Below are 12,965 nucleotides of genomic sequence, written 5' to 3'. Positions count from 1 at the left end.
TAAGTGTTAAATAAACATCACTATAGCGCTGTTTCTTCAAGTACCTCAATCTGCTTTTTTTCTACACAGATAAAGTACGTCCAATGAAGTCTGTAGACGCAAGACCAATAGAGCCTATGCAAGATATGGAAGATTCCTTTTCATACCATTCATGTCATTTCTGCAAAAGATCAATGTTCATTGAACGAGAGGCTATAAACAGAAATTTGAGCAGATTGTTTTAGCAACATTTCATACGTCTGAAAAAATTATCTGTACTTCCATACTCTTGAAAAATCACCAGCTGCTACTGACCTACAGCATCCTGTGGTTTAATTGCGCAAAGAGGCAAAAGAAGTATTGTAAAGTCACCTCCCATTTGTATAGCATGTCATAGAACAACTTGTATTTTTAGCATGTGTACACCAGATGCCTTGGTATAACATCTGTCTTTGAGGTTGCAGGGTGCTGAGATTGTTGCCTTATTTATAAATACAGATCAGTAAACTAAAATACTCATTACTTTTAAGATTAAATAATTAATCTTGGTACCCTACAGCAAACCAGGCACAGTGGTCTTTGAGACCTTCTCACAACGTCCTGCAATTTTTTAACCATTACTTCTCTAACTTCTTTTGACAGCTTACATACAGTATGTCTGGCCCACACAAATGATGCAAGTCTCTCAAACCAGACGCAATACAGTTGAATAGCTCACTAGCCAGTTATCACTCAGCCCTGCTGCAGTCCAATCACCTTCCCCTGCTTCACCCCTCTATTACTTCTTATTGGATGGAGAACAGCACAGACATGAGAAGCCTTGCATTCCATGCTTCAAGAAATGTTAATGACTTCATGTCTGATGGAGACTTTAAAAGCACAACATTTCAGTTACGAATATCACTTAACACTATATTGTGTAATTGTGTCTGAACATGAACCTGCTGTAATTATTATTCTTTTTTTTTTTTTTACTTCTTTTGGCAGCTAACGTACGGTATATCTGGCCCACACAAATGACGCAAGTCTCTCAAACCAGATGCAATACAGTTGAATAGCTCACTGGCCAGTTATCACTCAGCCCTGCTGCAGTCCAATCACCTTCCCCTACTTCGCCCCTATATTACTTCTAATTGGGTGGAGAACTGCACAGCAGAGGTGGGTAGAGCAGACAAAAACTGTACTCAAGTAAAAGTACAATTACTTAAAAAACATAAGTACTCAAGTAGAGGTAAAAGTACTAACAAAAAATTACTTGAGTAAAAGTAAGAAAATATCCAATTAAAAGAGTATTCAAGTAGTAAGTAACTCGTTACTTTCACAAATGACATAATTGATGTTTACTCCCCTATATTCCATTACATAATTCACGTTGAACATGTATTACAGACTAATTATTATTATTAATGGAAATTCTGTCATCATTCACCATCATGTTGTTCCAAACCGTATGACTTTCTTTCTTGCATGCAACACAATAAGGAGATATTAGACAGAATGTTTGCCTGAGTCACTATTTACTTTTAGTGATTTTTTTTTATATACATATATTGAAAGTGAATGGTGACCGAGACTGTCAGTCCCTAATATTCTGTCTAACATATTTTGTGTTCCACATAATAAAAAGCCTCGGCAGGCCAGTGATGACGAGTCTCGAGGACGTCCATACAGGACCCCCTCCTCTGTCTACAGTCCTCGATGCCCCCCAGTCGCCGTGTCTGTAGCAACTCCTCCCTTGTCAAGTAGGATCTACCACTGCACCATGTCCACGGGTGGCTTGACAACCCCTGTGTGTATTAACCACAAGTTACCTCCCCCCAGTTTGGGCAGGTCATGGTCTCCGCAGGGCCTTTTCCCCCTGAAAGAATAGGAACGGGAAAGGACGCCTTCCCAGACACATTTACAGTCAGGTCCATAAATATTGGGACATCGACACAATTCTAATCATTTGAACGTGTAGGAATTACAACAGTTTGTATATGTGCCTCCCACTTTTTAATGACTGTATAGCGTTAAGCCCTAGCCGCTTTTTAACTCTATGACTAGAACCATAGAGAGAGAAAAGGCCGCTGCTGTCTGGCTGGCTCCCATACAAGTCGTGTCGCCTGTTTCCGTACAGGTACTGGGACCTAAGATCAGTATATGACACCTTTTAGTGGGGGCGTTGGGGAGGGTTATGTGCAGCCGACCCAGCTGCATCTAGCATGCAGCAGCCTGCTTGCACCTGGCTAGGCAGTCACAAGTAGTGCATGGCGTTTTGAAGTGGGACCCCTTGTGTCACTACAATCGACACGATGTCGAGTGAGTGACAGAAGGGGAACGTCATGGTTACTGTTGTAATCTCATTCCCCGATTGAAGGAACGAGACGTTGTGTTCCCCTTGTCACATCACTATCCCTACCACTGTAATGTGCCGTAACCTTACTCTCGGCTCCTCAGTGAAAACCTTTCTGATAGTCGCTTGCCCGCTCCCCTTTATACCCATATGTCCGGGGGCGGGGCACGCAAATTCTGTCTGCCAACTTAACATTGGTCTTTTCTCAAGTTCAGAGGTACGCAAGGCTCTCAGAAGAGAGCCCTTGTGTCGCTACAATCGACACAACGTCTCATTCCTTCCTTCCATGAGGTTACAACAGTAATCATGGCATTTTCGCTATTTTGTAGGAGTGTCTGAATTCTGAGTGAGCCACTCGTTCCCTACTTTTGTTCACTCATTCTTACCCACAAAGCACTCTAATTTCAAGTGTACACTTCAAGTACACTCGATGACGGTAAATTTCCCACCATCCACCACGGGGAAGATGTACGAGCTGGGAGTTTACTGCTTCCTTCACTCCAGCAATGTTTTATTTCATGCTGAATGTAATATTTTTTTTTTGGAAAAATCATTACTGGATTAAAATAACTTAATAACATATAGAAAATAGTGATTCTGTGAACATCCGCTCTCGTAAAAGTCCCATTCAATAATCTCTCAATAAATTACACATTAATTCAAATTAAACCCAGTAATGTGACGACAGTAGGGCACATTGTAAAGAAGTAAAATAAAAAAATTATAATTAGAAATTTACTTGAGTGAGAGTAAAAAGTACCCACTTTTAAACCTACTCTAAAAGTAAAATTTTCCCAAAAAGTTACCCAAGTAAATGTAACGGAGTAAATGAAACAAGTTAATACCCACCTCTGCAGCACAGTCCACAGACTTGAGAAGCTTTGCATTCCATGCTTTGAGGAATGTTAATGACTTGATGTCTGATGGAGACTTAAGCAAAAATGTTCAGTTACGAATATAACTAAACACTATATTGTGAAATTGTGTATGACCATGAACCTATTGTTATGATTTATTTTCTTATATATCAGTTCATTTTAAAGTTTCTTGTGAAATTAGATTCAACTTGAAAATGAATAATGTCCTTGAAAGAATTTCATATATGATGACAAAATTGTCTCAAAAGCAAACATAATGGGATAATGCAAGGATGTCAGGTGTATTATCATTACAACATTTAACAGCAGTCTGATGGTCTTCTGGATGTTTTCTGTACACAGCCAACTCAACAGGTCCTTCATCAGCAAGCATAAGATGTTTAGAGCAATGGTGTCAGCACCATCTCAAACACACAGATTTATGTACAACTGTTCAAATTCTGTGTTAAAATTTAGCTGCATCCGATAAAGGCTTTCATCTCACATAAGAAAATTAAAGCTGAAACAAGTTCTGTCAGAGAAAGAGGATTTACATTCATTATCAATCTCTCTTGCAATCACTCTTTACTTTCTAACTGAGTAATACTGCCCTCTGCTGTTCGGTATGGTGTATAGGCTACCACTGTTTGAGCTCATGCATTGACCCATGTCTTTCTAACATAAATAAAGGCCATTGTCAACCTTAAAAAGGTCTTGAACTCTGAATAACCTGTTCCTCTTCCTTTTCTTTCAGAAGCATTCCCTCTGCAGAGTGACTCTTGAAGCCACTGTCCACCTGCCCCTGCTGTTCCTCTACAAACTCCTCCAGACATGTCAGCGAGAAACCTCTGAGAACCTACAGAAAGAGATGGAAATAAATGTGTTGGCATTTATGTATGGTATATTCAAAAAGTACTCTATTCAGGACAGAATTCCATTTGATTAGGCTATATTAATGTATGTCTGGGTTGCATATGGATTAATAAATCACAAATTGTAAATGGCTATTTTTGTGGCTTTGTTTGATATGGAGGACTCACAGAGCAGCGTTCCCTGAAATATTATGTCACTTTACATTGCAAGTCTGGGACATTGAGAGTAGGAGCTATTTTACTGGAGAATCTCAGATGGGGCCTGAAATTTGAATTAATATTTTGCAAACATAATAAAACAGAAAACAAAAGGAATTTGAAGCTTTATAAGTTCTGTGCCCCTAAAGCCACTAAATTGAACTGCAAAAATAAACATTGTTTTCAAACAGCTTTCCCTAATTTTTTCCCTGTATGCCATTGATCGAACAATAGTGACCCACCCCAAATTGATGGAATCGGTTGAGTCATTAGCCGCGTTTCCAGTATCGGGCCAAATGAGGGCATGCGTTCCCACTGTCAATTGATTGTGCCAAGTGCCTTTTTCCCACTGATTACCCTTGGGCCAAAGAAGGCTTACTGAGGATTGATGTGAGGTCAGTGTCAAATTGGAATTTAGCTGAGTCAGGTCAGAAGTTTCAGCACAAAGACACTCATTCCCCAATTTTTCACATCTAGCTACCAGCTTACCTCAACAGCTCAGCAGAGAATGGAGAATAATCAGTACTGGTTAGTAGACTAAATAAGTGCTATTCTGAATATTTGGGCTAATGAAAATGTGCAACATCAGATTAACAGCATCTGCTGAAATGAAGACGTGTGTTCTAAATTCCCTATATAAGAGTATACGAGAAGGACTTTTATTATGAACGTTTACTGTATACGCTGCTGGGTAAAGTTAGTTTCCGCTAGTCCGCTATTGTGTTTACTTTCACTTTCACCAGCCGTTTTCTCCGCCATTTCCTCAGGTGTTAATGTGTGTGATTGAATGTAAGTTTATTTATTTATACACAGTTATAAGTTGATATATATAACCGCTATCCAAGCGCCGCTGGCGACATTCTCAGACCATTGTGGATCACTTCTGGTCATACTACATTCGGCATTACCTTCCAAGCCTCCAGACTCGCCAGAAGTGGCAGCGAGAAACCCAGGATTTAACTGAGGGCATGGTGGTAATGATTATGGATCCGCAGCTTCCCAGAGCTTAATGGCCAACTGGTAGGGTTGTCAAGTTGATTACCAGTGATGATGGACACATTCGGTCAGCTCAAATCAAGGTCAATGACCGCTTATACCTACGACCTGTGGCCAAACTTGTCAGACTTGTCAGCCCCGTAGTGGATGAGCATTCACCTACCTATATTCAAATCCTTCAATCCGCAATATCTGGTCCTTCGAGCCAGATCGCTACACTCATTACGGTGATATGGAGCAACAGAGTCAACATTACTCTCCTGATACCACACATTCTGTTCGACTACAGGACAGAGCACGTCAGCTCTCAACACGTCTGCAAGCTTATGACATTACATTACCTAAATCTCTCATACCAGACCATACGCTGTATGCCAGTTCATACCACCAGCCAAGGATGTATCACCCAACAGCACAGCTAAACCTCAGTGGACAGGCTGAGCCAGTCTCGACAGTGGATCAGCTTCCCATGAGTGAGTTATCTCTGGTGCAGTATGGAGCAGGCCAAGCTACATGTCATACGGGCAGTGTTGAGAATGGATCTGGTGTTTTTGCTAGACAGCTAGATGCTGAGAGATCCTTTAGTTATTCTAGTTCACCGGTAGCTCAAAGAGAATATCACAGTCAATCCGCATGTGAGTCACACACCAGTGGTTCTGTTTCACCTTCACTTAGAGATGAATAACAGGCTAGAGCTATTTCACCGCCTGTGGTCAGACTGAAAGCTACTGCACCGCCATCTATACCAATCCAGTATGCAAACCAGTCATTCCAAGCTGCTGCGGCCACCAGAGACATTTCTCCACAGTCAGCCCCATGGCACATGACGCAAACTAAGACTAATACCACATATGGTACGACTCCTTCATACTTTGGTGTTTCGCATTTACCTGCACCACATGTAACGTTACATCAGCAAACCTTATCCAGCACACCAGATTTGCGTCCTTCATATCAGCTTACCTCATCATTGCCACGTACTATTACATCAGTGAAGCTGCCTCTAGTTACCACAGCTTACACAACTTGTGTTCCACCTGTCTATCAGTTACAGACTGCTGTGTCATGCCAACCACAACGGCAGTCATTCACCATGCCAGACCCTAATCGACTTCCATCCTCATTCCCAGGGTATTGTGTCACTCAGCCTTCCACACACATTCCAGGACAGACCTGGATCAACTCTGCAGTGATGTACCCGCCACTACCTCCAACTCCTGTTTATCAGCCAATACCTGCAGCACTTCCACTCCAGCCAGTTCCAATCCCAAAATTACAGAAGCTTGTGAATGATAGTGAGAGAGCGTTTACGGCTCTGAAGATGACTTTGGACAATCTCCTCAATCCTCACACTGAGCTTACTGAACATTATAAATACAGGGTGCTGATGGAACAGTTAGTTCTGGAGGAAGCAAGGCTAATAGCCAAAGCATGCCGACACCATCCAGCGCCCTATGCAGCAGCTATGACAGCATTGCAACAGCAGTACGGCCAACCTCATCAGTTGGTACAAAGTGAATTCACTTGATATTAGAGCAGGGGATGCAAAGGCTTTTCAGAGTTTTGCACTCAATGTTGATTTATTAGTAGGCATGTTGATGTCACTTGAGGGGCCACAAGGACGAGAACTCACTTGCACGGGCCATGTCGACAGATTACTCAGTAAGCTACCCAAGCATTACAGAGATAGTTTCATTGAGCACCTCCAGTTACGAGGCTGACTGAGCACTGACAGCCTCAACCCATATAATCTTCATGACCTCGCTGACTGGTTGAAGGTGAAGGCAGAGGCTCAGCGTCTGTCATCTAAAATGGTACAGTGTTACCAGACAGAGAGAGTTCAAGTCCCACGGAGGGAACGTCAACCCATGCCGAAGCCCCAAACTAGATTCACTGCAGTTTATCATGGCAGCGACCAACCCAAAGAGGTCAGTACAGTACATTATGTCCATCCAGAGCCCGCTCATGGTCAGCAATTAGTCAAGAAACTGAAACGTCTGTGTCTGTTCTGAAAAAGTCAAGAGCACTACTTGTCGCAGTGCAATGAAATCACTGAGCGCTCACCTGAACAGATTCTCGAGTGGATAAAGGATGGCAAGAGATGTTGGAAATGTGGTTGTACAAGTCATAAATGTGAGGAATGCACGCTAAAGAGGCCTTGTAGAGAATGTGGCAATATACACCTCTGTGTCCTGCATTCCATTGCCAAGGAGGGTTCCAACCTTGTTTTACTTATGATGTCTGCTGATCGAGCATATCTGACTTCCCCTAGCTCCACAGGACGTGTTTACCTGAAAGTCGGCCCAGTATTGCTGTGGAAAGGCAAGAGGTCTGTACCAACATATGCTATCCTGGATGATGGTGCCCAACAGAGCATTGTTCTTCCAGCAGCAGTTCAGCAGCTAGGACTTGCGGGTAGGGAAGAGATTATGGCCCTTCACACCATCAGACATGATGTCACAGATTTGAAAGGACAGTCAATTACCTGCTGCTTTCCACACAGTCAAGTCCAAATGAGAAGTACAGCCTCACAAATGTGTTTACTGCTCCTCTCCTTACGTTAACTGAGCAAACCTATCCCATTAATAGGCTTCAGCGATGCTATTACCACCTCAGAGGGATTCATATTCCATCCTTTGATAAAGTGTAGCCCCTTCTCCTAATTGGGTCTGACTACCCAAACTTAATTACAGCTAAGGAGCCCATCAGACTAGGACCAGCTGGTGGACCGGCAGCTGTACGTACACAGCTCGGTTGGGTTCTCCAGGGACCAGATGGACTTCTCCCACATCAGGTACCTTCATCACAATGCTTATTCACTTCTCTTACTCCAAATCGAGATCCTGTTTTCCAACATGTTGAGCGGCTGTGGCAGCTGGACGTTCTTCCATACCGCAGTGAAAAGTTGGTCACACGATCAAAACAGGATCAAGTGGCTGTGAATATGCTGGAGACCAGCACACAACGTGTAGAAGTTAATGGCATTTGGCATTATGCTACTCCACTCCTTTGTGCACGGGATTGCGCACCTCTGAGAGGAACCAAGGAGTCAGTCTTGTTCCGCCTCAGGAACACTGAGAAGCATCTCAGCAAAGACGCAGAGAGAGCTCAGGTGTATGAAGCTGAAATATAGAAACTCCTCGATTCAGGTTATGTAGTTAAGGTACCACCAGAGAATCTGCAGCCCAATGAGGAGTCATGGTTCATACCGCACCACCTTGTACACCACAACGGCAGAGACCGGCTGGTTTTTAACTGCTCCTTCATGCATCAGGGTATCTCCCTTAATCAGCAGCTGCTTCATGGTCCCAGCCTTGGTGTGTCATTGATGGGAGTCCTCCTTTGGTTTCGGCAGTATCCGGTTGCCATTAGTGGTGATATACGCGGCATGTTTCACCAGGTGAGACTCTTACCCAAATACAAACCCCTGCTGAGGTTTATTTGGAGGAACATGCAGAGGGAGGATCCGCTTGACGTCTACGAGTGGCAAGTCTTGCCTTTTGGGACGACCTGCAGTCCCTGCTGTGCTACCTTTGCTCTAAAGACACATGTTCGAAGCCAACAGCCCGGGAATGAAGAAGTACTGCAGTCTATAGAGCGAAGCTTTTACGTAGACAATTGTTTACAAAGTCTTCCCACTGCTACGGAAGCTAAGCAACTGATCAACAAGATGAGATCACTTCTAGCCTTAGGGGGCTTCGAAATAAGACAGTGGGCTTCTAATGTACCTTCAGTCGTTCAGCATTTATCATCAACAGCTCGTTCAGAGAGCATTGAACTGTGGTTGCAACAGTATAATTTGGATCCTTTGGAACCAGCTCTGGGTTTGATGTGGCGCTGTCTAGAGGATCAACTGGGCTACCGGCATCGTGCCATGGTAGAGCACCCTCCAACGATGAGACATCTTTACAAGGTCTTAGTGTCACAATATGATCCCCTAGGGTTTATCATTCCCTTTACCACACGGGCCAAGATACTTGTCCAGAAGCTTTGGGCCAAACCAAGGGATTGAGATGATCCGAACCTTCCCTCAGACTTGTTAGAGAAGTGGAAAATATGGGAGAAGGAGTTGCCTGACCTCGGCAAGATCAAGCTTAACAGATGCTACATCCCTTCCAACTTTGATATGGGGACATCAAAATTTAACTTGCATGTGTTTGGTGATGCATCAGAGGTGGCCTATGGATCAGTTGCTTACCTCCTTGTTGAGCAGTATGGAGAGATTCATACCTCCTTTGTCATGCCCGCTCTAGGGTAGCCCCCAAACGACAGCTGTCAATCCCACGTCTCGAACTCTGCGCAGCTCTGACCAGTCTCACCAATTTCATTAGCAAGGAACTGACTATCCCCGTAGGGTAAGTGACATTATGGACTGACTCTACGACTGTCCTGACTTGGATACGAGTCTTGTAGGTACAACGTTTTTGTTGGGACAAGAGTGGCAGAAATCCAAGAGTTGACAGAACTTCACTCATGGAGATATGTGGATTCCCCTAATAACCCGGCGGATGATATTACTAGAGGGAAGACACTTACAGAGCTGGCGAACCCAAGCAGGTGGAGTGAGGGTCCAAAATTTCTTTGTGAACCATCAGATCACTGGCCAGTCACACCTTTGATAGAGGCCCAAGATGACATATCAGAGACAAAGAAAGTTGTCTTTTGTGGTCTAGTTGTGAATGATCAAGATTCTGGCATTCCTGATGCATTCCACTTCCTGGAAGGACTTGATTGATGCTGCTTACCAGTTTCTTCACGGGGCGGCTGCCAAAGACATGAGCATGCAGCACCCTGATTACCGGAATGCGGAAACACTCATATTGAGTCGATGTCAGGAGGAGACCTTCTCAGAGGAACTTAAGGCCTTGAAGGCAGCAAAACCTGTGCCTGCATCCAGCCGTCTGAACACACTTGCACCAGAGTTGGATTGCACACTAGGTCTGATCCGTGTGGGAGGAAGACTGCGGAAACTGGGTAGCTTAAGTCAAACGGAGATCCACCCAGTGGTTTTACACTCGAACAATAAGGTGACTAAACTTCTCATAAAGCACTTTGATGAACGCCTACTTCACCCAGGACCGGACAGGGTTTTGCTGAACTCCGTCGCCACTACTGGATCCTGAGAGGCAGACAAGCAGTAAGGCAACATCAGAGAGAGTGTGTGGAGTGCCAGAAGTGGAGAGCCAAGCCGACCGTGCCTATAATGGCTGACTTACCTTTAGCTCGTCTGCGAGTGTACAAACCACCTTTTTTCTCAATTGGAGTTGACTGCTTTGGGCCCTTCATTGTGAAGATTGGCCGTCGCACTGAAAAGCGATGGGGAGTCATCTTCAAGTGCTTGACGACCAGATGCATTCACCTTGACCTCCTTAACAGCATTGATAGGGATGCATTTTTGTTGGCACTTAGACGCTTTATAGCCCACAGAGGCACCCCATCCGAAATCCTCTCAGATCAGGGGACCAATTTCCGAGGAGCTGAGACCGAGCTAAGGGAAGCCTTCAAAGTAATGGAACCTAAACTGCAAGAGTTATTAGCTAGTCATCAGATCAACTTTAAAATGAATCCTCCTGCCGCACCACACTTCAGAGGCGCATGGGAAAGGGAGATTAGATCAGTAAAGTCTGCCCTGCGGGTAGTTATCGGGAGCCAGTCGATTCCAGAGGAAGCAAGCCAGTGGGATACGTCTCATCCGATGTTGCAGACATAGATCCGGTTACCCCAAACATGCTGCTTATGGGGCGGCGAGATGCCTCACTTCCCCAGGTGATCTACACTCCCGAACCGCTATCCAAGCGCCGCTGGCGACATTCTCAGACCATTGTGGATCACTTCTGGTCATACTACATTCGGCATTACCTTCCAAGCCTCCAGACTCGCCAGAAGTGGCAACGAGAAACCCAGGATTTAACTGAGGGCATGGTGGTAATGATTATGGATCCGCAGCTTCCTCAATGGCCAACTGGTAGGGTTGTCAAGTTGATTACCAGTGATGATGGACACATTCGGTCAGCTCAAATCAAGGTCAATGACCGCTTATACCTACGACCTGTGGCCAAACTTGTCAGACTTCCAGCACTTCCGGGTGGAGGTGACACCGACTCCAAGGACTAGGGAGTTTATCTTTACACATATTAGCTATGCTAATCTAGGGGTGGCTGTTCTAAATTCCCTATATAAGAGTATACGAGAAGGACTTTTATCATGAACGTTTACTGTATATTCTTCTGGCTAACGTTAGTTTCCGCTAGTCCGCTATTTTGTTTACTTTCACTTTCACCAGCCGTTTTCTCCGCCATTTCCTCAGGTGTTAATGTGCGTGATTGAATGTAAGTTTATTTATTTATACACAGTTATAAGTTGATGTATGCTTGTTACATTGTTGTTACATTGTTGTATTCAACTATTTAGCTGGAAGATGCCAATGTGTGTGAACATTCAAAGATAAAGATTTTAACAGCTCCCTGTCTCCTGTCACGCTTCTTACCGGAGCCCCGTAGTGGATGAGCATTCACCTACCTATATTCAAATCCTTCAATCCGCAATTACGTGATTAAGTATGTTGTCGCCGAACTTGCAAAGTTGTGTATCCAACACACAACTGTACAGGTTTGGGAAAAATTATAAAAACTGCGGGCACAATACAAATCCGGGTCCATTTCGAAGGCTAGATAGTCTCCAGAGTCTGGAATCTCAGCTTGAGTTTCCCTCTTGCTTGTGAAATGGGCAGGGTATGTGATATTGGCACCAGGGTGGCATATTAAGGGTTGGATTTTAGGGCAAAGCTTCAGGGCTATTGGCCCGAGCGTATGAATGCAGATCAATTTTGGACTCGAGGTCTGAGACTAATTGGCCCCGACTGTCCAGCTGATAGCCCTGTCTTGCACATGCCTGTTGGTGGAAAAGCATCTAATTTGCCTTTTCTGTTTTTATAGCACCACAGAGACACAATTTTTATGAGTTACAAGTGTTTACGAATTTGAGAAAATCCACCTATGAATGACTTACTTAAAGTTGTCTCTGCGTATTGAGCTGGGATTGGAGAAAGTATTTTAACATCAAAAAAGTTACACACTTCAGCATTAAATAAGCATGTTTGACTTTGGTTGTTCGCTAAGTGTCATGCATTCTCACTTCCCCTGTGGGTCTCCTTCTTCTGTGGGGCTCTGAGGTTCTAAGCATGGGAACGCTGTCTTCAGAGCATCCACAATGGTCTCTACCATTTGATTTTATGGACAATATCATACAAACAGACAGGCAGAAACACAGACAGAAATTTCAAAGAGATAACCTTTTGTGTGCAGTTAAAAAGTTAAGCAGTCTTTATCTAAAAGATGCTGTGATAACCAACCAAAGCATATATCTTCTCAGTACAGAATGGCCATGTCTATGTGTGAACTTGATGACTTTTTCTGGAAATCTTTTCTGTCATCAGTGTTGAGGGCAAGGAAATTGCATTCTTCCTCACAATTAGCTGCCTCTGGGATGGCGCACAGTTTCTGCAGAAAAATAAAAAGGTGTGAGGCATGTGACTGCATCCAGGCTTTTTCCATAAAAGTCACAATTCATCTGTCCACTGAAGGGAAATCTCTTACACTGTGGAATGATTCCAGTTGGGTTCTGCTTGGGTTCCTCTTAATTATGAGCACATATTTTAATGCGGATAAAATCAATATGAAAATCTATTTAAATGTCATCTATATGAAAGTAAAAAAACTGTCAATTCAG

At 43.7% G+C, this 12,965-nt stretch overlaps 1 pseudogene; it reads right to left on the bottom strand.

Annotated features, from left to right (window-relative positions):
- Positions 1-12,965, bottom strand: part of LOC127624776 (sorting nexin-19-like) — a 50,559-nt pseudogene that overhangs the window by 35,756 nt on the left and 1,838 nt on the right.

The sequence above is a fragment of the Xyrauchen texanus genome, chromosome 3, assembly GCF_025860055.1.
Source record: "Xyrauchen texanus isolate HMW12.3.18 chromosome 3, RBS_HiC_50CHRs, whole genome shotgun sequence".
In the NCBI taxonomy this organism is placed as follows: Eukaryota; Metazoa; Chordata; class Actinopteri; order Cypriniformes; family Catostomidae; genus Xyrauchen; species Xyrauchen texanus.
This window is presented reverse-complemented; position numbering and strand designations above follow the sequence as displayed.